Below are 21,132 nucleotides of genomic sequence, written 5' to 3'. Positions count from 1 at the left end.
TGCACAAAGGAAAGAGTGAGGACCCTTCCCCCTGCCCCAACCCCTTTCACGGACCACGAGCCAGTTCTCCCTGCCGCTCCCCACTCAGTAACTGGACACAAAGTGAAACTCGTAGAAAGCCAGCCCCCTCCCTGCCTCTGCTCTCCGAGGTCCGCCACCAGTGTCGTCCAGTCCGGGTGAGCAACCCCATCCCACTCCCGAAATTATTTTCAGTAGAAAAGAAGAAATTGGAAATAGAGTAGGGACTTCGGTCAGAAGGGGCCTGGGGACCCAACTGGAGCCTCGAGTCCTGGGCAACTTACCCTCCCTGACCCTCGTTTCTGCTGCAACTTTTCGGATTCTGCTCAATTTCCGTTTATTTTATTTTATTTTAAAATTTGGGGATTTAGAGGGAGGCTGAGGAAGTGGAGAAGGAGAGGAGAAAATTAGAGCTTCTAGGACCGAGAGCGTTCCAAAGGTCCCCCAAGGAGCCGATCGATCCCCTGTCGATTCTGCCCTACTGAAACCCAGAGACACTTTCCCAGTCTGTCGTGGACAACCACGCCGAACACAGGAGCCGAACAGTCACACTCAGTCATGAAGTTTCATAATGCAGTTGGGTGCCCACAGTATCACTGATAGGAGCACACAACGATCGCAGTGGCAGCGGCCACACAGCTTTACGCAGATCACAGTGACACTCAATAATGCCCACAATTCCTGTTTCCTTCGTCACTCACAGTCACTCATACGATTCCGCACACACAGTAGCAGGCAAGCACAATTCTACGCCTCTCCCCTCCCCAATACACAGTCCTACACAGAGTGTCCCTCAACAGTTCCCTCGAACACAGTGTCCTTCGAACAATCTCGAACAATCAGTCTTGCATACAGATTGTAAAGGACAGTCATACATGGAGCCTGTTTGGGGAGGCTAGCTTTGCATCCGTCTTTTGGGGGGGGAGGGGTTTAAGTTATGCACTTATAAGGTGTTTTCCCTGTAACCATTTTATAAAGTGCTTGTGTAATTTATGTGGAAAATATGAATAAAATCGTCCGGATCCGGAACCCTGCGGTAGGTGGCCCAATTCCTTTCCCCTACACTGCCTCTTGGGGGGTAGGGGGTGACGTGGCTTGGAAGACTAGCCTCCAGAGAGCTGAGTGAGGATTTCCCCCGTCCAGAAGGAATGGGACAGCGGAAGACTCAGAATGGGAGAGTCAGGAGCACCCTTTCAGTGTCTCTCCTTCGTTAAAAGTGTGTACTTATAATTGTGTAAGCAGACCCGAAATATTGTTCTGTTGAGGCATCTATGTTTGCATACAAATTAATAGGGGAATTTGGCTACCTATCACTTGGTCCTTTCTCTCTCCCCCATAGCCTAGCATTTTTCGTGGGTCCAACGTGTTTGCCACTCCTGGTCTTGAGTCCAAACTCAGAAAGAAGTCCCAAAATGAAGGGGGATTCTGCCCAATCTAGGCTTATTTTAAGTGTGAGGTCCTAGAGAGAGGTCAGTGGAATGTGGGGATGGAAAGAGAATTTTAACTTCCAGGATAGGGAGATGAGGGAAAGTGAGTAGAAGGAACTAGAGAGATTCAAGCAGCAACCCAGACCCAACAAACGCACATGCACACTTGAGAGAATTCACGTTCGACCCGCCATCCGAACAAACGCAAACATCCACACACTTCCACTCGCTCATACTCACATTTCAAACCCTCAACACTCATAAACACATTTATTCACAAGTTAACTTCCATGGCTATGCACAAACACACATCTTCGCCTTCAACCAGTCAAGTCAATGATCATTTATTAAATGCTTATTGTGTGCTGTGCTCATCCTCACATTAGCTCACGCAACCGAATCACTTGGCACTTTAGTTAGCCGATAAGTAGGGAAACCAAGGAGATATTTTTAAAAGTCCAAAATCATTTTTCTTATTTGTATAATGTATTGAGGGCATAGAGAGGGGATCATGTAGTTGAAAATTAGGAGTTGAAAAGTACATCATAAAGGCCTGAATCTGGAGTCAGAGGACCTGGGTTTGAATCATTACTCATGAGTATATTGTTCTATACCAATGGGACCTTGGGTAAGGCACTTTCTCTGTATGGGCCTCAGTTTTCTATTTGTAACAGGAGAGGACCGGACTGGTGGACTCTAAAGTCCTTGTTATCTCTAAATCTTTAATCGTAGTAACTGAGTGAAAACGTGGAGAAAGTGAGGGAGGAGGCAGACAGCAAAGATGAAAGTGAGAAAAGAGGCCTGTGTGTGGCTGTATTTTATTGAGTCCCTTATTCCCTATTCTTCGACTTTCTCTGAGTTTCCATTTTCTACCCCGAAAAATCGAGGGGGGTGTGTGTTCCTGTGTGTACTGATAGTTTAGGCCTGAGATTGAAGGCAGACCTATCCTTCCCCCTTTTGGACAAAATAGGCCAAGGGAAGGGAGAAAAGTCTCTGCCTGACCCCCTCAATTTTTGTCATTGGACATTCCAACATGATGCATAGGTAGACCCTGGGGCATCTCCAGTTCCTGCTGGAGCTGCTTGGGGGAATATGAGGAACAGAAAATGAAGTGTGTGGATACTACCCACTTTTGTTGAAACCCTACCAGGTTCCTACTATACTTTTTTCGCTACTCGGCTGCAGTATCGATGGGATGTTAGTAGTTATTACAATCTTCTGCCGCTATCCTTGTACACCCCCTCCCCCAACTGACTTCTCCCCCCCCCCCCACAGGAACTGGATAAGCTTAATCGACCTGAATCCAATTCCCCTTCCCTGTCCTGGGGTCCCTACAAGCTATGGTTGGGCAGGAAGCAGACTGGGCAGTAATCTTGACTCCCAAGAATATGCTTGGGGTCGGGGATCTCGGGGTAGCTGAATCATACTTTGGTACCTGACCCATCTGGAAGACAACGCTTTATCACCCCTAAAAGAGTCTCCTATACAATCTACCGCAGGGGCTCCTCAGCGCTCCCAGTGCTCTATTTCTTCTCCGACCCCATTCTTCTAATTCGGGGGTTCGCTACGGGGTAGGAAAGGAGAAAGCGATTAGCCTCTGCGCTCTCTATTTTCGACCTCAGCCTTCGGTTGTTGGGTTTTTTAGATCTCTTTTCGGGGGTTCTCGGGAGCAACCCCGGGCTTCCGCTTCTCGTCCCTGAGGTGGCTCTAGATTGATTCTAGATTGAGAGACTTCGGGGTAGCAAGCCAGCTCTGATGCCTGACCGGTCTACTCTTTTAAGACCCATATGCCTTGGGGCTTCTCTCTGCTCCCTTCCCTGGACTGGTTGGGGCAGCTATGTGCTTTTCTCCTTCTCTCCTCTGTGGTTCACCGCGGGCATTTTCTCTCATACCAAAGGAAATCAGTCCTTTCCTTTCTCTCCTGGTACCTGGTTTCCCACTTCCCAGCTACTCAGCCTCGCTCTCCCGGATTCTGGCGCCTCCTTTGTCAACTCTCAATCTTTTCCTCTATTAACCCAGAGGTAGGAGATGAATGCATTTCTTTGCCCCACCCACAAGGGTGTATACTCCAGGGAAAGTGCTCCCACGTTGTCCTAGTGTAAGGCTTTAGGGTCGGACAAACTGGAGGACCTCGAAGTTTGGGTCTTTTTATAAACCGGATTTTATCCTGTCTAGACAATTCTCAAGAAGTCCAGATCAGTTTCTGTTCCCCTCTCATCCCTACCCATTAGGCATATACAAAAATTCACAACCTTCCCCCAAACACAGAAACATGCGGAACCCTCACTCAAATCTACATAAACAATGCTCCTCGAACACACACAAATAATCAGAAACACGCACACAACTGTTAACACACAAAAGCTTTTTAAAAAATTTGTTTACTTCCAAATCACTCTTAATACAGCACACTTACAAACAGCTCACTTAGAAACAGCCTCCCCGCCCCTTACACGTGCACAAGGGCATAAGACCACATGCAAAAGTATACGTCCACATAGATACATGACTAGATCTACAGAACCTCTTTTCTCTTCCACTCTCCATATATACACACTAACTGAGCCGAATTCAGACCTGGACATAATCATCGTGCACTAATTCTCCACACCTGGGAGGGCGGTGGGTCGTTCCCCAGACCTCAGTAATTGGCATTTTTGAACTGTTACAATAAGTTCTACATCTTTTGGGCCAGTGGACTGTCAAGACACATTCTCTGGTTCAGAGAAAGTGTAAAAAAAATTACACTTAGGGCAATCCTCCCAGTGATTCTTCTGAGGTAGGACACTCCATACTTGACCGAAAATTTCCAGTCTCTTTTTCCCGTTCTTCCTTTCCTAATAGGAACCAGTTCCTCAGTCTTGAGCTCTCTGAATCCAGGGGTTTGGCCCCGAGTACCCCTGCGAAAACTCTCCCTCGCGCTTTGGCCTGGTCCCATCCGCCATCTCTCACAGTTCAAAGTGAGTCCGGAGATTGGGGCGAGCTTATCTCGATTAGTGCATACCCAAAAGAATGCTCAGTCCCTAGGAACAAGGGAACCGACCAGCATTTCCACGCCCCCTGCGATATTTCGTTACTGATTCAATATCCGAAACCTGAGAAGATCACAAATCCCGGATTAGGCGAGTCCTGTCGCAGTATCCGGAAGTGTGTGGAGGACCCTGCGGCCTTGATTACAAAGTGGGTGCGAAAATGCAATACTTGGGAATGGAGGTTTATGTCTAGAACAGGGCCGTGGACTAGTCCAGGGATTGGTAAAGCAAAGGGAAAGACAAAGGCACAAAAAGAGACAGAGATTGTAGGCAAAGGAAAACAGAGTGAAGGTCAAGGACAGAAACTGGGGTGGAGGTGGGGGAGAATTATGGCGAGATCTAGAACAAGCAAATGACGGGGAGAGAGAAAGAGTAATAGACGTGGCAGAGACAAGGACTGGGTCACTGTCAAGATCGGGAATAAGAACCGGTAGAGCCGTAAGTATCTCATCCCAGACGCCCAGATTCCACAGCTACTCCTCAAGTTCTTAATCTCCAACAGCCTGGGCTATGGGCCGTCTAAACAGACCAAATGAAATCATTAATTATCCGGATAACTGGAGTAATTGTGGAAACAAACACTGAGCTAGAGGTGAGGACTCGGATTTCCCCTTTGCTCCGAATCAGCTTTTTAAATGAAGACCAAGTTCATCGTATGGATGAATTGCTCAAGTTAGCTCTGGCTGAAGCTCACTGGAGGTTTTGTTTTGTTTTGTTTTGTTTTATCCTTCTAAGCAAACCTTGGTCACACACCACAATACAACCCTGGGGGCTTTGACCCGGGCACCTGCAGGCCCCAACGAGGGCATCAAATCTCTGTGGGGTTGTTTTGTTTTGAGGATTGTGGATTCTTTCTGAGGCTCAGATGAGATTCAGAGCCGGAACAGAGCAGAGAGAGAGAGAGAAAAAAAAGAGATCTTTTTAGAAAAGACTGTCTTTCCTTTCCTTTCCTTTCCTTTCCTTTCCTTTCCTTTCCTTTCCTTTCCTTTCCTTTCCTTTCCTTTCCTTTCCTTTCCTTTCCTTTCCTTTCCTTTCCTTTCCTTTCCTTTCCTTTCCTTTCCTTTCCTTTCCTTTCCTTTCCTTTCCTTTCCTTTCCTTTCCCTTTCTTTTCTTTCCTTTCCGTGGTGCACTTTCGGCTGACATCAGACCTCACCACAGTTTATGCTGCCCTTGGCACAGCAGGGGAATTCGGCTGAACCTTATAAATATAATGTCAGCATTGTATAGAGCGATAAATGTGTCCGGGTGTAAATGTGTGTGATTTGTGTGTGATATGCACGTAAGTGTGTTTCTCTCTAACCTTATTTCATGTATTTGTGTCCCTGGTTGTGCTCTGTGTATATGACAAAGTCTGAGTCTCTGTGTTTATTTACGTGAGTGTGACCAGGATGTTATATGTGGATGCCCCTGTGAGAGTGAACACAACAACAACAACACAGTAGGGAACATTTATACAGTGGTACTTTTATTAAGCTTATTTCGAATGTCTGTACCAATTGTGCCTGTGCTAATGCTTTGTTTGGTGCTAAGCTCCTTCTGCTCAGTCTCACACACTTACACGCACTCTTTACTTATATCATCTTGGCCGCCAATTTTCCCCGAGCCTCCTCATTTTCTAGGTCCTGTGAGTGTAGGTCCGAGGTGTGACTGTTAAGTTAAAGGAAAAAATTGGGGGGGAACTGATAAACCTGCTTGGGAGCAGCTTCCTGAGAGGAGTCTGAACACGTTGGGAGGCAGGCTAAGATCGGTGCAGCCCTCCAAGGAGAATCCTTTGAAGGGGACAACACTCATGTGGGTGTGTCCGTTGCGGTCGTTCCTCAAACAACTGGTCTCAATGGTTTATGCTTTATTGTTCATGTTCATTACTACTCTTACAAACCCCTTGCATCTAGGAAGGCATCTCTCTACACATCCTCATCTACACATTTCCACCACTTTACACACTCTATCTACATTTCTTACAGCTAAATCTCTCCACCTACAACACCCGCGTCTACACTGCTCACATCTGTATCCCTCTACCTATGCCTCCCACATCCACGTACCCAACCCATAAACCTAATGAGTCTAGCATGTCCCCTCCCACGCACATATCTACACCTCCCGCAATTATACAATCTCGTTTACACCTTCCACAGCTACACTTTCCATCCACACATTCGAATCAGGAGCGCTCCGACTTCTACATATGGAGGCTTTGTAGCAAAGCGAATCAGAAAGTGAAAATATATAATTTTTTCCCCTCTAAGAAGACAAAAAGTACAGTCTTCCTGGCTGATTCATGTATGTAAACAGTACACTGGCACCCGTGTGCTGATGGGATAATTCATCGCTGGAGTCCAACAGGAACTCGCGGAATCACTCTAGTAGTGGTTCTTGGGGACGGTCACTTCAGCTGTGACAACGTTCAAATCCCCGATAACCAATCTAATAATTTCTTCTTCAATACCCAAGCTTCCCTCGTTGTGTGTGGAAGAGATAGACTCTTTTCCTCTTAAAGATACAAATATGGGGTACGTGGGTCCTTGCTGGAGAGCACGATGCAGTCCACTGATTCTCTGAACAAGGCTGGCTTTAGCTTCCCATCCAAAGCCTCTTGGTCAGTTCTGGAGAACAACAATGGGCGGGGGTGGGGGGGAGGGAGGGGGAGGCTGGAAGGATGAGGTGCGGAACAGAGAAGGAAAAAAGCTGAGGGATCTGGGAGGGGGATGTAGTAAGAAAGAACTGAAAGTTGAATTCAAACTCTTAGCCCACGGATTTGCTCGTCTAAATAGACTGACAGAGATTCAGGGTCGGGCTTTGGTGGTTGGGTTAGTACTGCCAAGACTTCCCCCTACCTTTTACCCTATAACATTCCCGACTTCCTATATGCTTCCCACTCTTCCTCTAGTTGGACATTCACACACACACACGCAGACACATTGAGAGAGATAGAGTCAGACATAAAGAGAAATATAGAGACACAAAGACCCAAAGGGAAGGCAGAAGAGAGGGAGAGAGGGTGAAGTTGCTGCTGCAACAAGTCCCTTCGCCCGGGACCCTTTCTCTTGCGCCCCGTGCCTCCTTCCTCGCTTTCAGGCCTGGCCTGAGCTGAGAGCAGGGAGCATAAGCCAGAATAGGAGTGGAGACCAGGAAAGTGGACACTGAACCTCAACCAGAGACAGAGCGGAATAACCTGATCCGGAGCCGAACCTCAGCCGAAATCCAAGTCCTCAATTTCTGAGAACAAGTGGCGAGAACAAAGTAAGTCTTGGGCGCCCTCTAGGGGCCACTGTGGTAGTGGCCTCTCCGGGAGACTGGGGGGGAGGGTATGTATGAGCCTGGAAGGAACCCAAAGAGGGAAGAGGGGACTGGGCGGGGCTGGGCTAATGTGACTGGACCCGGTTAGGGCAGTCCAGTGTGAGGCTGGGGCTGGAAACCTAGGCTTCTCGGAGTGAAGGCAAAATTGGGCGCTGAGCCAGCTCCGGGCCAGGGCAGGCTGGGAACCGGGTTGGGCAAAGAGTCTAGGAGTAGAGGAGATCGTTGGGTGGAAGTAAGGCTATTCCCCACCTAGCTCATTCTCTGCTGGTTTCAGGAATCGACCCACAAGTGTAGAAAGAGGTCTTGCAGCCTCACAGACCCTGGAGCTCCCGGATAATAAAAACTCACATTTCCATACACGCCCTAAGCCTTAGGAAGACCTTACAAATGTTATCACCCTCACTTTACAGAAGAAATTGAGGCTCGGGAAGATTAAACACACAGGTGGTTAAGTGTAAGAGGTGGGATATAAACCCAAGTGTCCTGACTCAATCTCTCTTCCCCATGCTGCTGCAGCAGATATCGCCTCAGGCAATTAGATAGATCTCGGGTTCTTAAGTCTCTCCCCTAGCTATATATAAGCTCCAAAAAGCGGGCTACGGGGCAAGAAAAACCAAACAAATCTGTCTCTCGGTAGATGTTAACAGTTTCTTTTTCTGCGGAAGAGATATTTCCGAAAGAAGCATTTATTAAGCACCTACTAAGTGCCAGGCACTATGCTAAGCGATTTGCAAATATTAACTCATTTGATTCTCAACAATCCTGGGAGGTAGGTACTATCATTAGTCCCATTTTACAGCTGAGGAAATTCAGGCAGGCAGAGGTGATGTGACTTGTCTAGGGCCACACAGTCTGAGAAAGCATTTGAACTTTGGACAATCTGTTTCTAGGCCTAGGTTAATCCACTATGTCACCTAACTGCCTCTAAAAAAGCAAATTGTGTGTGATGGGCCCCTTTGGCAGTCTGGTGACGCCTATGGGCCCCTTCTCAGAATAATGTTTTTAAATGCATAAAATGCATGGGATTACAAAGGAAATCAATCACACTGAAATACATTTATCAATTTAAAAAATACAGACCCCAAGATAAAAGCCCTTTGTTCTAGGATATTTTGTTCTACAACTAGGGGGAGACTGAACCTGATTTTGCCCCAGTTGACTCTCCCTTCCTGCTTTGGGAGAGGAATGGGAGGTCGGGGAGAAGGTTATTATTATTATTTTTTTAAGATCACACTTAAGTAGTACTCTAAGATTCACAAAGGGTGTGAGTCGTGAGGAGTCGCTGACAGTCTTGTGAGGTAGGTATATTATTATTGCCCTCCTTTTGCAGATGAAGAAACTGACATTCAGAAAGATTCAATGTCTTGCCCAGGACCATGTAGCCGGTAAACTAATTGTGTTGTTGTTCAGTCCTGTCGACTCTATGTGACCCTCTTTGGGGTTTTCTTGTGAAAGATACATTTCCTTCTCCAGCTCATTTTACAGATCAGGAAAATTTGAGCCAAATAGAGTTAAGTGACTTACCTAGGGTCACACAGCGAATGAACCCACCTGACTCCAGGCACTGTATACATTGCGCCACGTAGCTGTCCGTAAACCCCGAAAATGGCACTTTAATCCAGATATTCTGGTTCCAAGTGAAGCATCCCCTCCCTTTCCCCTCCCACCGCCATCCCATCACTTGGCCCCACTACTGCAATGTAAATAATCCGGGAGGGGTTTACAAGTCTTAGTAACTAACGACCTCACAGTTTTCAAGGGCCTCTAAAATGGTCTAATCCAATCATTCCCAGAGGAGAAATTGTACTTGGGGGGGGGGGGAAGGGAGTGGGCAGACAGTGACAGAGACAGAGAGACAGAGAAAGGGGGGAAGGAGGTGGGAAACGATCAAGAGAGACAGAGACAAAGAGACAGAGATAGAGAAACAGACAGAGGGAAAGAATGACAGAAAGAAACACAGAGACAGAATGACAGGGACAGAGATTTACAACTGAACGATTGCCTTGTGGGAAGTTCTCCCCTTCTTATCTTTATTCTCACTTCCCCCTCAATTTCCAAGAAAATGTTTTAGCCCCGCCCGGCTCAGGTTCAGTTGAAAGCCAAAGAAGCCAAATCCTCACCTCCAGCCACGGGAGTCTGTCACATTTTCGGCTGCAGTTGGGGGGCGGGGGTGGAGGGGGGGAGGAGAGAATAGAGGTCAACAAATGGCAATCAGGGGAAAAGCCTGGAGACGGACAGCGGCTTGGGGTCCAGCTGAGAAGGTTCTTTCCGACCTCCACTTGTCCCCTAGACCGCTCTTCACACCTATCAGCTGCAGCGGGGGGGGGGGGGGGGGCGGGGCGGGGGGCGGTGTTGAGCTGAGCTCTTTGGGTGTGTTACCAACGGGCCAGGGGGCCAAGGCCGGATCTTGATTACCTAGAAATGGGAACAACCCCAGGAAAGAAATAGACTCTGAATCTTGTATAACTTCGGGGAGCTGGGGCGAAGGGAGGGGAGTCCAAGGAACAGCTGAGGGCCTGGAGCAGTTAGATAGCTCATATATGGTTCGCCACGGTTTGAACCTCTGATATGATCTGACGGTCACAGAAAACCATGTGAGGTAAAAACATGACAGTCCCCAATTAATAGATTCAGTGGTTTGCCCATGATCACATGGTCAATAAGAAATATCATCGCGCCTCGAACCCAGATATCTAGCACCAATTCCAACCTTTCCACTCTCCCACAATGCTCTCCAGTGAGTGAGTTCCCTGAGCTGCAGACCGAAGCTAAGAAAGCCACTTCTTTCCAGGCGCTGGGGCGGCCGCAGCTGGAGAACGAAGTTTTTACCGCCCGAAGTAGTTCAGCAAACCTTGCAAGAGGCTTTTCTGGAAGCAGGGAGACCTCACCTGTCCTGCTAGATTGTGCTGCGAGGACCGTCCAGTCGCGGGTAGCCAGGAGTTAGCTAGACTTTCGTTTCTTTTTTTTTCTGTTTTTGTTTTTGTTTTTGGTGAGGCAATTGGGGTTAAGTGACTTGCCTTGGGTCACACAGCTAGTAATTGTTAAGTGTCTGAGGTCGGATTTGAACTCAGGTCCTCCTGAATCCAGGGCCTGTGCTCTATCCACTGCGCCACCTAGCTAGACTTTCAATACGACGAGCACCAGGGTATGCAGATAGACCAATTCAAAGAACCTCGCGCTCTAATATTGGCTGATAAGATCCGTTAGAATTGGCGAGAATTCCTGGTCTGGAGGGAAGGGACTTCCGCCAGATTAGTGTCGAGCTGCCTTGTGGCTTCTAGGTAGGGAACAGAGGGGACCTGGAATATAAGTCACCATGTTCGTTTCAGAATAACAAAGATCAATAGCAAAAGTATAGAACCTTGATCTGAACAGGAGACTGTCTCCTCACCCACAAGAAGGGGCATCCTCGACTTTCGAGCTCAATGGGGACAGACAAGCCAAATGAAACTATTTAACCTGCTGTTCGGGGGAACAGTTCTACTCGGTATTCTTCTCTCTACCCCTATCCCTAACTAGCTCACAGGGCGTAGCCCTGTATAAGTCTGGAGTCAGAAGCCCAGGGTTATCCTAGAGTCTACCGCTTAGTAGCTGTGTGACTGAGACTGGGTCTCAGTTTTCTCATCTGTAAAATGTGAAAATCAGATTAGATGACCTCTAAGAACTCTCTTTCAAATCCCTTGCGTGAATCTTCACTGAGAGTCTTGGAGAGTCAGGTTTCTGCTGGGCTCTAGAACGTAGCACTTTGGGAGAAAGCCTGGACTGCGGGGGAAGTCGTGCAAAGAATTTGGCTCTCAGGAGATTGAGGTGGTGCAAGGTCAGTCATCAGAGGTGAGACAATAAATAACTAAGCAGGATATAGTAGAACTCACCCAGCTTGAACTGGTCATCCCCTAGCTTCTAACATTTCCCTGGGCTTACAGCCGTCGCAGACCGAAAATCTCTTAAAGAATCAGAATTTTCCTCCTTCAAAGGAGTCTAACTCCCTCTGGGAAAGAAGCTCAGAACTTGGGATGATAGAAGCTCAGTCTCTCGAAGGAAGTCAGCACAAGCTTATTTTTTTCATCCTATTTTATTTTCAATTCCAGATTCTCTTCCTTCGCCAACCACTGAGAAGGCAAAAAATACAGAACGTGTTCAAATATAAAATTGTGCAAAACAAATTTCTGTATTAGCCATGTTATGGGAGGGGGAAAAAACAAGACAAAGGAAGAGGAAAAATATGCTTCAATCTTCACTCTTTTTCATGGTGTCCTTTGGAACTTTGGTGGGTTATTATGTTGATCAGGCTTTCAGAGTTCATTCTCTTTACAATATTGCTGTTATAGTGTCAATTGTTCTGCTAGTTCTGTTCACTTCATTCTGCATCAGTTCATGTGTCTTCCCAAGTTTTTCTGGAACCATCCCCTTCGTCATTTCTTACAGCACAATAATTTATTACATTCATATGCCAGAACTTGCTCAGCCATTCCCCAATTGATGAGCATCCCTTCGGTTTCCAATTCTTTGCTATAAATATAGCACCTCTTTTTATGGTGGCAAAGAATTAGAAATCAGTACATGCTTAATAGGTCTCCAGAAAAAAAGCATCATCCCCAGAGCAGAAACGTGGACCTCTTCGAACCTTGGACTGGCTCAGAAAGCAGCGGCGTTAGGCGTAGGGGGCTACGGCTATTCAACAAGAATGGCTAGAAGACTGGGCAATCCAAACCCAACTCTTTCCTGGAGTTAATGACCCGACTATGTTAATAGGAGCAAGCACGTGGAGTTGGGGGTGAGGTTAAGGAGGCGAGAGAAAAGGTAACTTGGAAAAGGGGCTCCATTTCCCAGCTGAGTGATTAGAAAACTAGGACTGGAGCAGATACACAGCTTGTGTTGCGATGGGGCTTATTAATCGCAATAGCTCGCATTTAGGAAGCACTAGCTATTTGTCCTCATCAAAATCCTGTGAGGCAGGTGGTGCGAACTTCTGACTCAAGTCATTCGAAGGGATCTAACAACTTAAAAGGATTAGATTTTCCCTTGGAAGGTAGGGGTGTGTGTGTGTGTGTGTGTGTGTGTGTGTGTGTGTGTGTGTGTGTGTGTGTGTGTGTGTGTGTGTGTGTGTGAAATGCTGCTGATTGCCAGCTATAAGAGCGTTTTCCCCAAAGTGCGAGGAAACTTTGAGTACAGGGGAAGGAGCCCAAATACGTGGGGCTTGAGCATAGGGAGGGATACATTTCTCTCTCCTAGTCAGGTGCAATTAGAAAGATTGCTCCTGAAGGGTTGCAGGAGTTTTCACCCCTCTAAACTAAACCTGTTTGCCAGTTCTCTTGGAGAGTCCCAGGTACATGCTTGATCCCCTGAGCTGCTCAACTCCGGGTTCCACCTAAGTAGTTCAAATACCTTTGGGAATGGACAGAAACTGGATGGAGAAGAGAAGGTGAGGTGTTTGGAAACCAAAGACCCATCAAAAGAGGAAACTCAGAGGATTTTATCTAGAGCCTGGGAACACCACTTTCTAATTCTATGAGGAGGAGGCCCTGCAGTAGAACTCAGCAAGAGCAAGTTCTCTCTCTCTCTCTCTCTCTCTCTCTCTCTCTCTCTCTCTCTCTCTCTCTCTCTCTCTCTCTGTGTGTGTGTGTGTGTGTGAGAGAGAGAGAGAGAGAGAGAGAGAGAGAGAGAAACAGAGAGAGAGACAGAGACAGAAACAGAGATAGAGACAGACAGACAGACAGAGTTTTTGGATGTGGTGTCAGGAGCATGCTACATGAAATACCTGATTCCCTGCTCCTCCAATTAAGAACAACTGATGGAGGTATGCCTTGTATTATGGGTTGAAGCAAGGTGAACTATTTTTTTCTTTTTAAAAATTTAAATGTTACAGTTTGTTTTTTTTTACAACATTGTCATTTCTCCTTAACTGCCCTCCACCCTATTTGAATCTTCCTTCAACTTTTTGCTACCTTCATTGTAACAAAGAGAGGCATTTATACAAAGCCAATTTAAACAGAACTGCAGCTGACATTGTATGCTGCTCTCCAGAGCCATAGTTTTAGGGTTGGGCTCTTACTTTTTTTCCCCATCATGGACCTCTTTGGCAGTCCAGTGAAGCCTATGGAACAATTTTTAGAATAATGGTTTAAATTGCATAAATGCAGAAAATAAAACATAGATTTACAAAGGAACCCAATTATACCAAAATACAATTATTGTATATGTGTCTGTGTGTGTTTTAAAGTTAAGACCCCAGGTTAGGAACCCCAGCTCTAGGGAAAACGTCCAATCACCCCATCAGCTCAGTACCTCACTGAGGAGTTCAGATTTTTATGTGTCAGGGTCAAAAAGAAGGCTCAGAAATATAAAGTTTCATCTGACTTCCTGCAAGTCTAAAACACCCTAAAAAACGGATATGCTAGAGCTTGTACTTGGCAAGCTGATTGTTAAATTTTCAGTGGGATCATTAGGGCTTGATTTATTATTTTGTTGATTGCCTAGAGTTAAGCAAGTGATGGAAAATAAATTACTAATGTTAAGAATGCATATTGAACTTAAAAGTGTGCAGTGTGCACATTCCCCGCCCCCTCCCCAGCACACCCCTGGAAGTGACTACCCTGAGGAAGTTCTCCTCTTCCTCATATACTTTTTACTTTTTGCCACAAGATATCCTAAAGTTACGCACCCACCCAATTTATTCCCAGGGAGGGGAAGGACATTGTCCAAGGGATAATCCAGTTGCAGAATCCTTGTTAGAGGATAAATATATAGAGCATTTACTAAGTGCTTACTACACACCAGGCAGGGTAGCTAGGTGGCACAGTGTATAGAATGCTGAGCCTGGAGTCAGGAAGGCTCATCTTCCTAAGTTCAAATCTGGCCTCAGACACTTACTAGCTGTGTGACCCTGAGCAAGTCACTTAACCCTGTTTGTTTCAGTTTCCTCATCTGTAAAATCAATTGGAGAAGGAAATGGCAAACCACTTCAGTATCTTTGCCAAGAAAACCACAAATAGGGTCACAAAGGGTAGACACCACCACAACAACAATGCTCTCAACTCCACCCCCCAGCCTTTCTCTCACACACCCCTGAAAGCCTTGCCTTCTTAGGGAAGACCTCCCTTTTAGGTGATGATGTCTTCACTTCACAGTAACCCACATTCCACCCCCCCCCAAATACACACATTTAGCAAGAACGAATATAAAGGAATTAAACATAGATTTAACAAAGAGATCAAAGATATGCATATAGACAGAGAATCAAAGAAGGAGTGACATTTCTCTGGGAAGAAAACCTCTTTTCCCATTTGCCTACACCAAGGGTGCCAATGGTGGTAAGAGGAAATGGGATAGTTGGGCTCCCAAGGGAGATAGAGTCCCTTAGGGCACCCGTTTGAAGCAATCACCAGTGGCTGTTGTTTTCCTTCTCACTGGACTCCACCATAGCTCTGAAGGTTTCCTTGACCATCCTTGAGAAGGGAGTGGTCCCATATATACTTCTCAGTCTCCTAACTCCCAAGCTTAGCTCAGCTGGCCCTTGGGTCCAAAGGATGAGGGTGATGGCTCCAAAGCATTCTTGATCCTTTCTTCTGGTGGATGGTCAGGGAATCAGGAAGGCAGCTGCCAGAGACTACAGCTAGGGGCAGCTAGGTGGCACAGTAGATAAAGCACCCGCCCTGGATTCAGGAGTACCTGAGTTCAAATCCAGCCTCAGACACTTGACACTTCGTAACTGTGTGACCCTGGGCAAGTCACTTAACCCTCATTGCCCTTGGGCATGCGGGGGTGAGGGGGGGAGGGAATAGAGACTGCAGCTAGTTGAGAAAAGGTTTTTGTTGTTGTTTAGTCATTTCAGTCATGTTGGACTCTTCCTGTCCCCATTGGGGTTTGGTTGGCAGATACTGAAGATACTAAAATTTGCCATTTCTTTCTCCAAAATTAAAAAAAAAAGGTTAGATAGCTTCTAAAGGGCCTTTCCTACTTTAATAGTATATGAGTCTACAAACCATTGTCTTATAATACAATCCTGTATGTATGATCATCAATTGCTACCCCATCACCAAGGCAAAATCCCTGCCCTTTTTTTCCTATGGATTTTCCTACTTCCTGTCTGACTTTTCCCCTCTAGGCTTCTGGTCAAGTTCACTAAATGTGAGGCAAAACATTAGGAAAATGAAATCACAGTGTTACTGGTCCTAATCCTATCCTGAAAGGGCTAGTGGCCCTCATTAGGACTTATTCTTACCTTTGACCATAGACTCTTCTGTATCAGGGTGGGATTAGGAAGTGGGAAGGTTAGAATAGGGAGATCAGGAGATTAGTTCTATTGGTTTCCCCCTCTGACCAACTTCTCCCCCAAAATGAAAGTCTCCTAGACTCATTTCTTCTTGGGAGGTTGGCAGACCCAGAGCTTCAAAGACAGTAACAGTCATTGTATAATTAGGCCTTTTGCTCTTAGCACCCCTCTTCCTTTTCCTACTCCACCCTATCCTATTCCACTCCACCCCACCCTACTTCATCCCAGTCCCTGAGAGTAGAGAATAGGTTAGCCCAATCCTTGGCCTACAGCAAAGAGCTACCAAGTACTGACCTGCCCAAAGCAGAGTGGGGAGCAGGTGTATGTAGTTGGAGGTATGTATAAAGGGGGACAATCACATATAGACATGAGGGAGGGATTCATGGTAAAGACCTAGTCAGAGAGACTGACCAACCCACTGACTTGGTAAAGACAGAAAAAAGCTGCCCATCCACCCAATCTTGGCTTCCCCTGGCACATTGTGCAAGTTTGCCTTCCCATCCCTTATTCTCTCATATACATTTCCTCACTCTCCTTATTACATTCACACTCATACATTTAATCACACATATTATTTTTTCTTTTTGATATTTAGAATTTTATTTTCCCAAATTACATGTAAAATACAAAATTTGACATCAATTTTTAAAAAATTTCGTGTTCCAAATTCTCTTCCTCCCTTCCTGCCTCCCCACCCCTGCCAAGAACTCAAGCAATTTGATATAAGCTATACCTGAGCAGTCATGCACAACATTTCCACATTAGCCAGGTTGTGAAAGAAAACAGACAAGAGCAAAAATTCAGATAAAGGAACTAACAAAAAATTGCTTCAATCTGTATTCAGATACCTTCAGTTCTCTGTAGATGAATTGCATTTTTCATAAGACCTTCAGAGTTGTCTTGTATCATTGCATTGCTGAAAATAACCAAGTCATTCACAGCAGATCATCTCACAATATTGCTGTTATTTTGTATACAGTACATTTCACTTTGCATCAGCTCTTGCAGATCCTTCCAGGTCTTTCTGATAGCCTCCTGCTCATCATTTTTTATAGTAAACTGCATTTATATAGTACTTTAAGGAGAGATTTCCTTACAATAAACCCATGAGGTTGATTATTGTCACAACAGTAATAGGTAACATTTATACAGTACTTTATACCTGACAAAGAATTTTCTTCACAATAACCCAGCAAAGTAAGTATCATGTTTTGTCTTCATAATCAATCAATCGATCATCCTCAATCAATCCTCATCTTCATCATTCAGTCCTCACCATCATCAATCAGTCCTTATTATCAATCAATCCTCATCTTCCTCCAATCATCATCAATCCTTCAATAAGTCGCCATCATTATCATCTTACATTACTCTTGCCTCTGCTTCAAAAATCACACATATTCTAATACAAAGTTTTCACTCTGGGGTAGCATATTCTCTCTTTTTAAATTTAATTTTATTCTACTTAATGAACACCAAAATATAGCATTTCCACATGGAAAGACAAACAGAAGAAATGAGATTGTCTATCTCTAAGAAGAGATTTGAACAATCAATTGCTACCATGTCCAATTTCTCTCTCTAAATATAACTGTTACTTTTAAAGCTGCCCTGCTTATATGCGTAATACACTCATGCTTTCTCTTTTGAAAAATTAAATCTTTTAAAAATCTAATCTTTTTAATGAGCAGAGATTTATTTTCTCTTCTTCCCACCTCCCTGCCCCCACTGAAAAGAAAAAAAAGAAAACCCTCATAACAAATATGCATCATCATGCTAAGCCAATTCTCACATTGGTTATGACTGAAAATATCTCTTCTTCTGGATCTCAAGTCCCTCATTCCTCTGTTAAGAGATGGGCAGCACACTTCATCTTCGGCCTCTAGATGAGTCCTGTCAAATTCAAATTGAGACAGGATCCACTAATCCATACAGAAGGATCCCTGAAGGTCACATATTGATTTAGATATAAAACATATCATTATCTATGATTTCTTGTATTTTTATTTCTTTAGTTAAAATATTTCCAATTCCATTTTAATCTGGTTCCCACTGCACTTGAGTAGACCCCCTGTTTGACACTTCTTATCTAGAATCATGGTTGGTCAGTGCACTGGTCAGAGTTCTAAAGTTTTTCAAAGCTGGTTTTCTTTATAATGCTTTTATTATATAAATTATACTCCTGGCTCTTACATAGTCATCGTCACATACACTTTCATAGTTACATACTTACTCTCATTCTATCACAAACAATGCCAAGTCGTGGGGGTGGGGATGGGAGGTAGTGATGGAGAGGGGCACAGTCTCTCATCATCTCATCATCAAATTCTCAGAGAGAAGGGCAGGCTCAGTGGCAGTGGGGCCCATGGAACAGAACAATTGTTGGGGGAGAATGTGAAGAAATATGTTCATGGATCATGTCTTTGATCCATGGCTGGGCCTATTACCTACAGAGTAGAGGTCAGTGCATGTAGAATGGGAGTCTCTTTAACCCAGACTCAGTAAAGATTCACTTCCCTTTGCTTTGGAAAGGGGTCTTATTTTTTTTTTTTGCGTGGGGCAATGAGGGTTAAGTGACTTGCCCAGGGTCACACAGCTAGTAAGTTTCAAGTGTCTGAGGCCGGATTTGAACTCAGGTCCTCCTGAATCCAGGGCCGGTGCTTTATCCACTGTGCCACCTAGCTGCCCTGGGGTCTTATATTTTTAACAAAGGAAGATGAAAATAGATTATAATGTATGAAACTGTCTATTACATACAGTTTTGTTTTGTTTTGTTTTTGTTTTTCAGGGCAATGAGGGTTAAGTGACTTGCCCAGGGTCACACAGCTAGTATCAAGTGTCTGAGGCCAAATTTGAACTCAGGTCCTCCTGAATCCAGGGCCAGTGCTTTATCCACTGTGCCACCTAGCTTCCCTATTACATGAAGTTTTAAGTGTTCATTAATTTATTGTTAGCAACAAAATTGCCCTGTTTGGGGGATGGCTAGGTGGCACAGTGGATAAAGCACTGGCCCTGGATTCAGGAGGACCTGAGTTCAAATCCGGCCTCAGACACTTGACACTTACTAGCTGTGTGACCCTGGGCAAGTCACTTAACCTCCATTGCCCCGCAAAAAAAAAAATCGCCCTGTTTGTGTCTCATTCTGAACTTCATTTTGTTCTCTTCTATGTACTTTTAAATGTTTTATTGATGTTCTTTTCTTTCTTTCTTTTTTTGGTATCTCTATTACTAGACACTAATTCTCCTCCCCCCCCCACTTCCCCACCAGCACTGGCACCAAAAAGCCATCAGTAACAATTAAACACAATGAGTTAACGCTTTTGGCCAAGTCTGAAAATGAATGTCTCATTCTGCAACTCTGGCCTGTCACCATTTGACTTAAAGAAATGCTAGCCAATTAGGATAGATAAATAAACTTGGGAGCCCTCTAGTCTCTGCTGGGCAGAATTCTTTATAAGGGCTTTCCAAGCAGAGGGAATGGTATAAGGCTTGAGGGAACCCGAAGAGTATCCAAAGGATGGCAACTAGTTCAGCTTGATTCAATTGTAGGGTAAGTGTGGGAGAGTAGTATGTCATGAAGCTGGAAAAGTAGAGAGGTACAAGGTTGTGGAGGGCCTTGAATTTTATTTTGAACTGTATTTGGAAGGCAATGGTTTTTGAGCAGAGAAGAGTAACATTATCAGAGCTCTGTATAAAGAATATATCTCAGGGCAGCTAGGTGTTGCAGCCCTGGAATCAGGAGTACCTGAGTTCAAATCCGGCCTCAGACACTTAACACTTACTAGCTGTGTGACCCTGGGCAAGTCACTTAACCCCAATTGCCTCACTAAAAAAAAAAGAGAGAGAGAATATATCTCTTGGGCAGCATGCATAGAATAGATTGGAGGTGGGGAGAATTAAGAAGCAGAGGGACAGACTATAATTTGAGCAGATGACAATGAGGATCTATACTAGGATGACAGCAGTGGGGATGGAGAGCCAACTCCATAACCATGGTAGAGAAACTGAGGCTGTGCCTCAGGTTACCAATTTAGAGGGTGCTTACAGCACTTGGGGTCCTTTAGCAGAGTAGAAAGAACAGATTGGAGCCCCTAGGTTAACAGAAATAAGTAGTTTAAATAGAAAGCCCCCAGGTGGTGGGCTGGGCAGGGGCATCTCCTCTGCCCTTATCTATCCCTACTTGACCTTAATTTAACATGGTGACCCCTCTACTGCTTGCTCCAAGTGCTGCCTGTGATACTTGCCTGGGTCTAAGCATTCCTAATTATAGCTCTCTATGTAGAGAGCTTTCCCCATCAGAGCTGCTCACAACTGGGCAATTCAACTACTGGCCAATAGCAACAGATTGCTCAGGTATGGAGAAGCTATATCATCCACACCCACCCTGAGACCCTTTCCCTCTACCTCCCACTCTTTTTATTGCCATATTTCTGTTTTCCAACACAACACTTATAACACTTCCCCAGTGGTGGCAAATGCTTTCCCCCATCTGCTTAGAGAACCATCTCTCTCTCTCTCTCTTTGCAGGGCAATGAGAGTTAAGTGACTTGCCCAGGGTCACACAGCTAGTAAGTGTCAAGTGTCTGAAGCCGAATTTGAACTCAGGTCCTCCTGAATCCTGGGGCAGTGCTTTATCCACTGCGCCACCTAGCTGCCCCCAGAACCATCTCTCTTAATAAGGGATGAGGATACTGTCAATTTCCATTCCTACTCCTTCCCTCCTCCCATAAGACTGGAGCTCCTCTAATGGAATGGGGTGTGCCTCTGTGACATTGGAGGTGAATCATTCTTTTAGGGGAGGGGAACACTTGCTTATATTAATCCTTGGTATTATGCGCTCCTGGGTGGTGATGTTCCTCTTGTCCTTAGGGCTAAGGGAAGGGCAGGTAGTTAGCTAGGGCTCATGTGGAATGATGTCAGGAGGGCACCAAGACTCAACCATGCTGGAGTGGCAACTCTTTACTGGTTGAGGCCTTGACGCTGTTTGTCAGACATGCCAATGGGCTCAAACTAGGCAGCCCAAAGTGGGGTAGAATCCTGGGAACAAATGCTGGGTGGGAGGCTATGTGGTAAAAATGGCCTC

The sequence above is a fragment of the Dromiciops gliroides genome, chromosome 2, assembly GCF_019393635.1.
Source record: "Dromiciops gliroides isolate mDroGli1 chromosome 2, mDroGli1.pri, whole genome shotgun sequence".
Taxonomy (NCBI): domain Eukaryota; kingdom Metazoa; phylum Chordata; class Mammalia; order Microbiotheria; family Microbiotheriidae; genus Dromiciops; species Dromiciops gliroides.
This window is presented reverse-complemented; position numbering follows the sequence as displayed.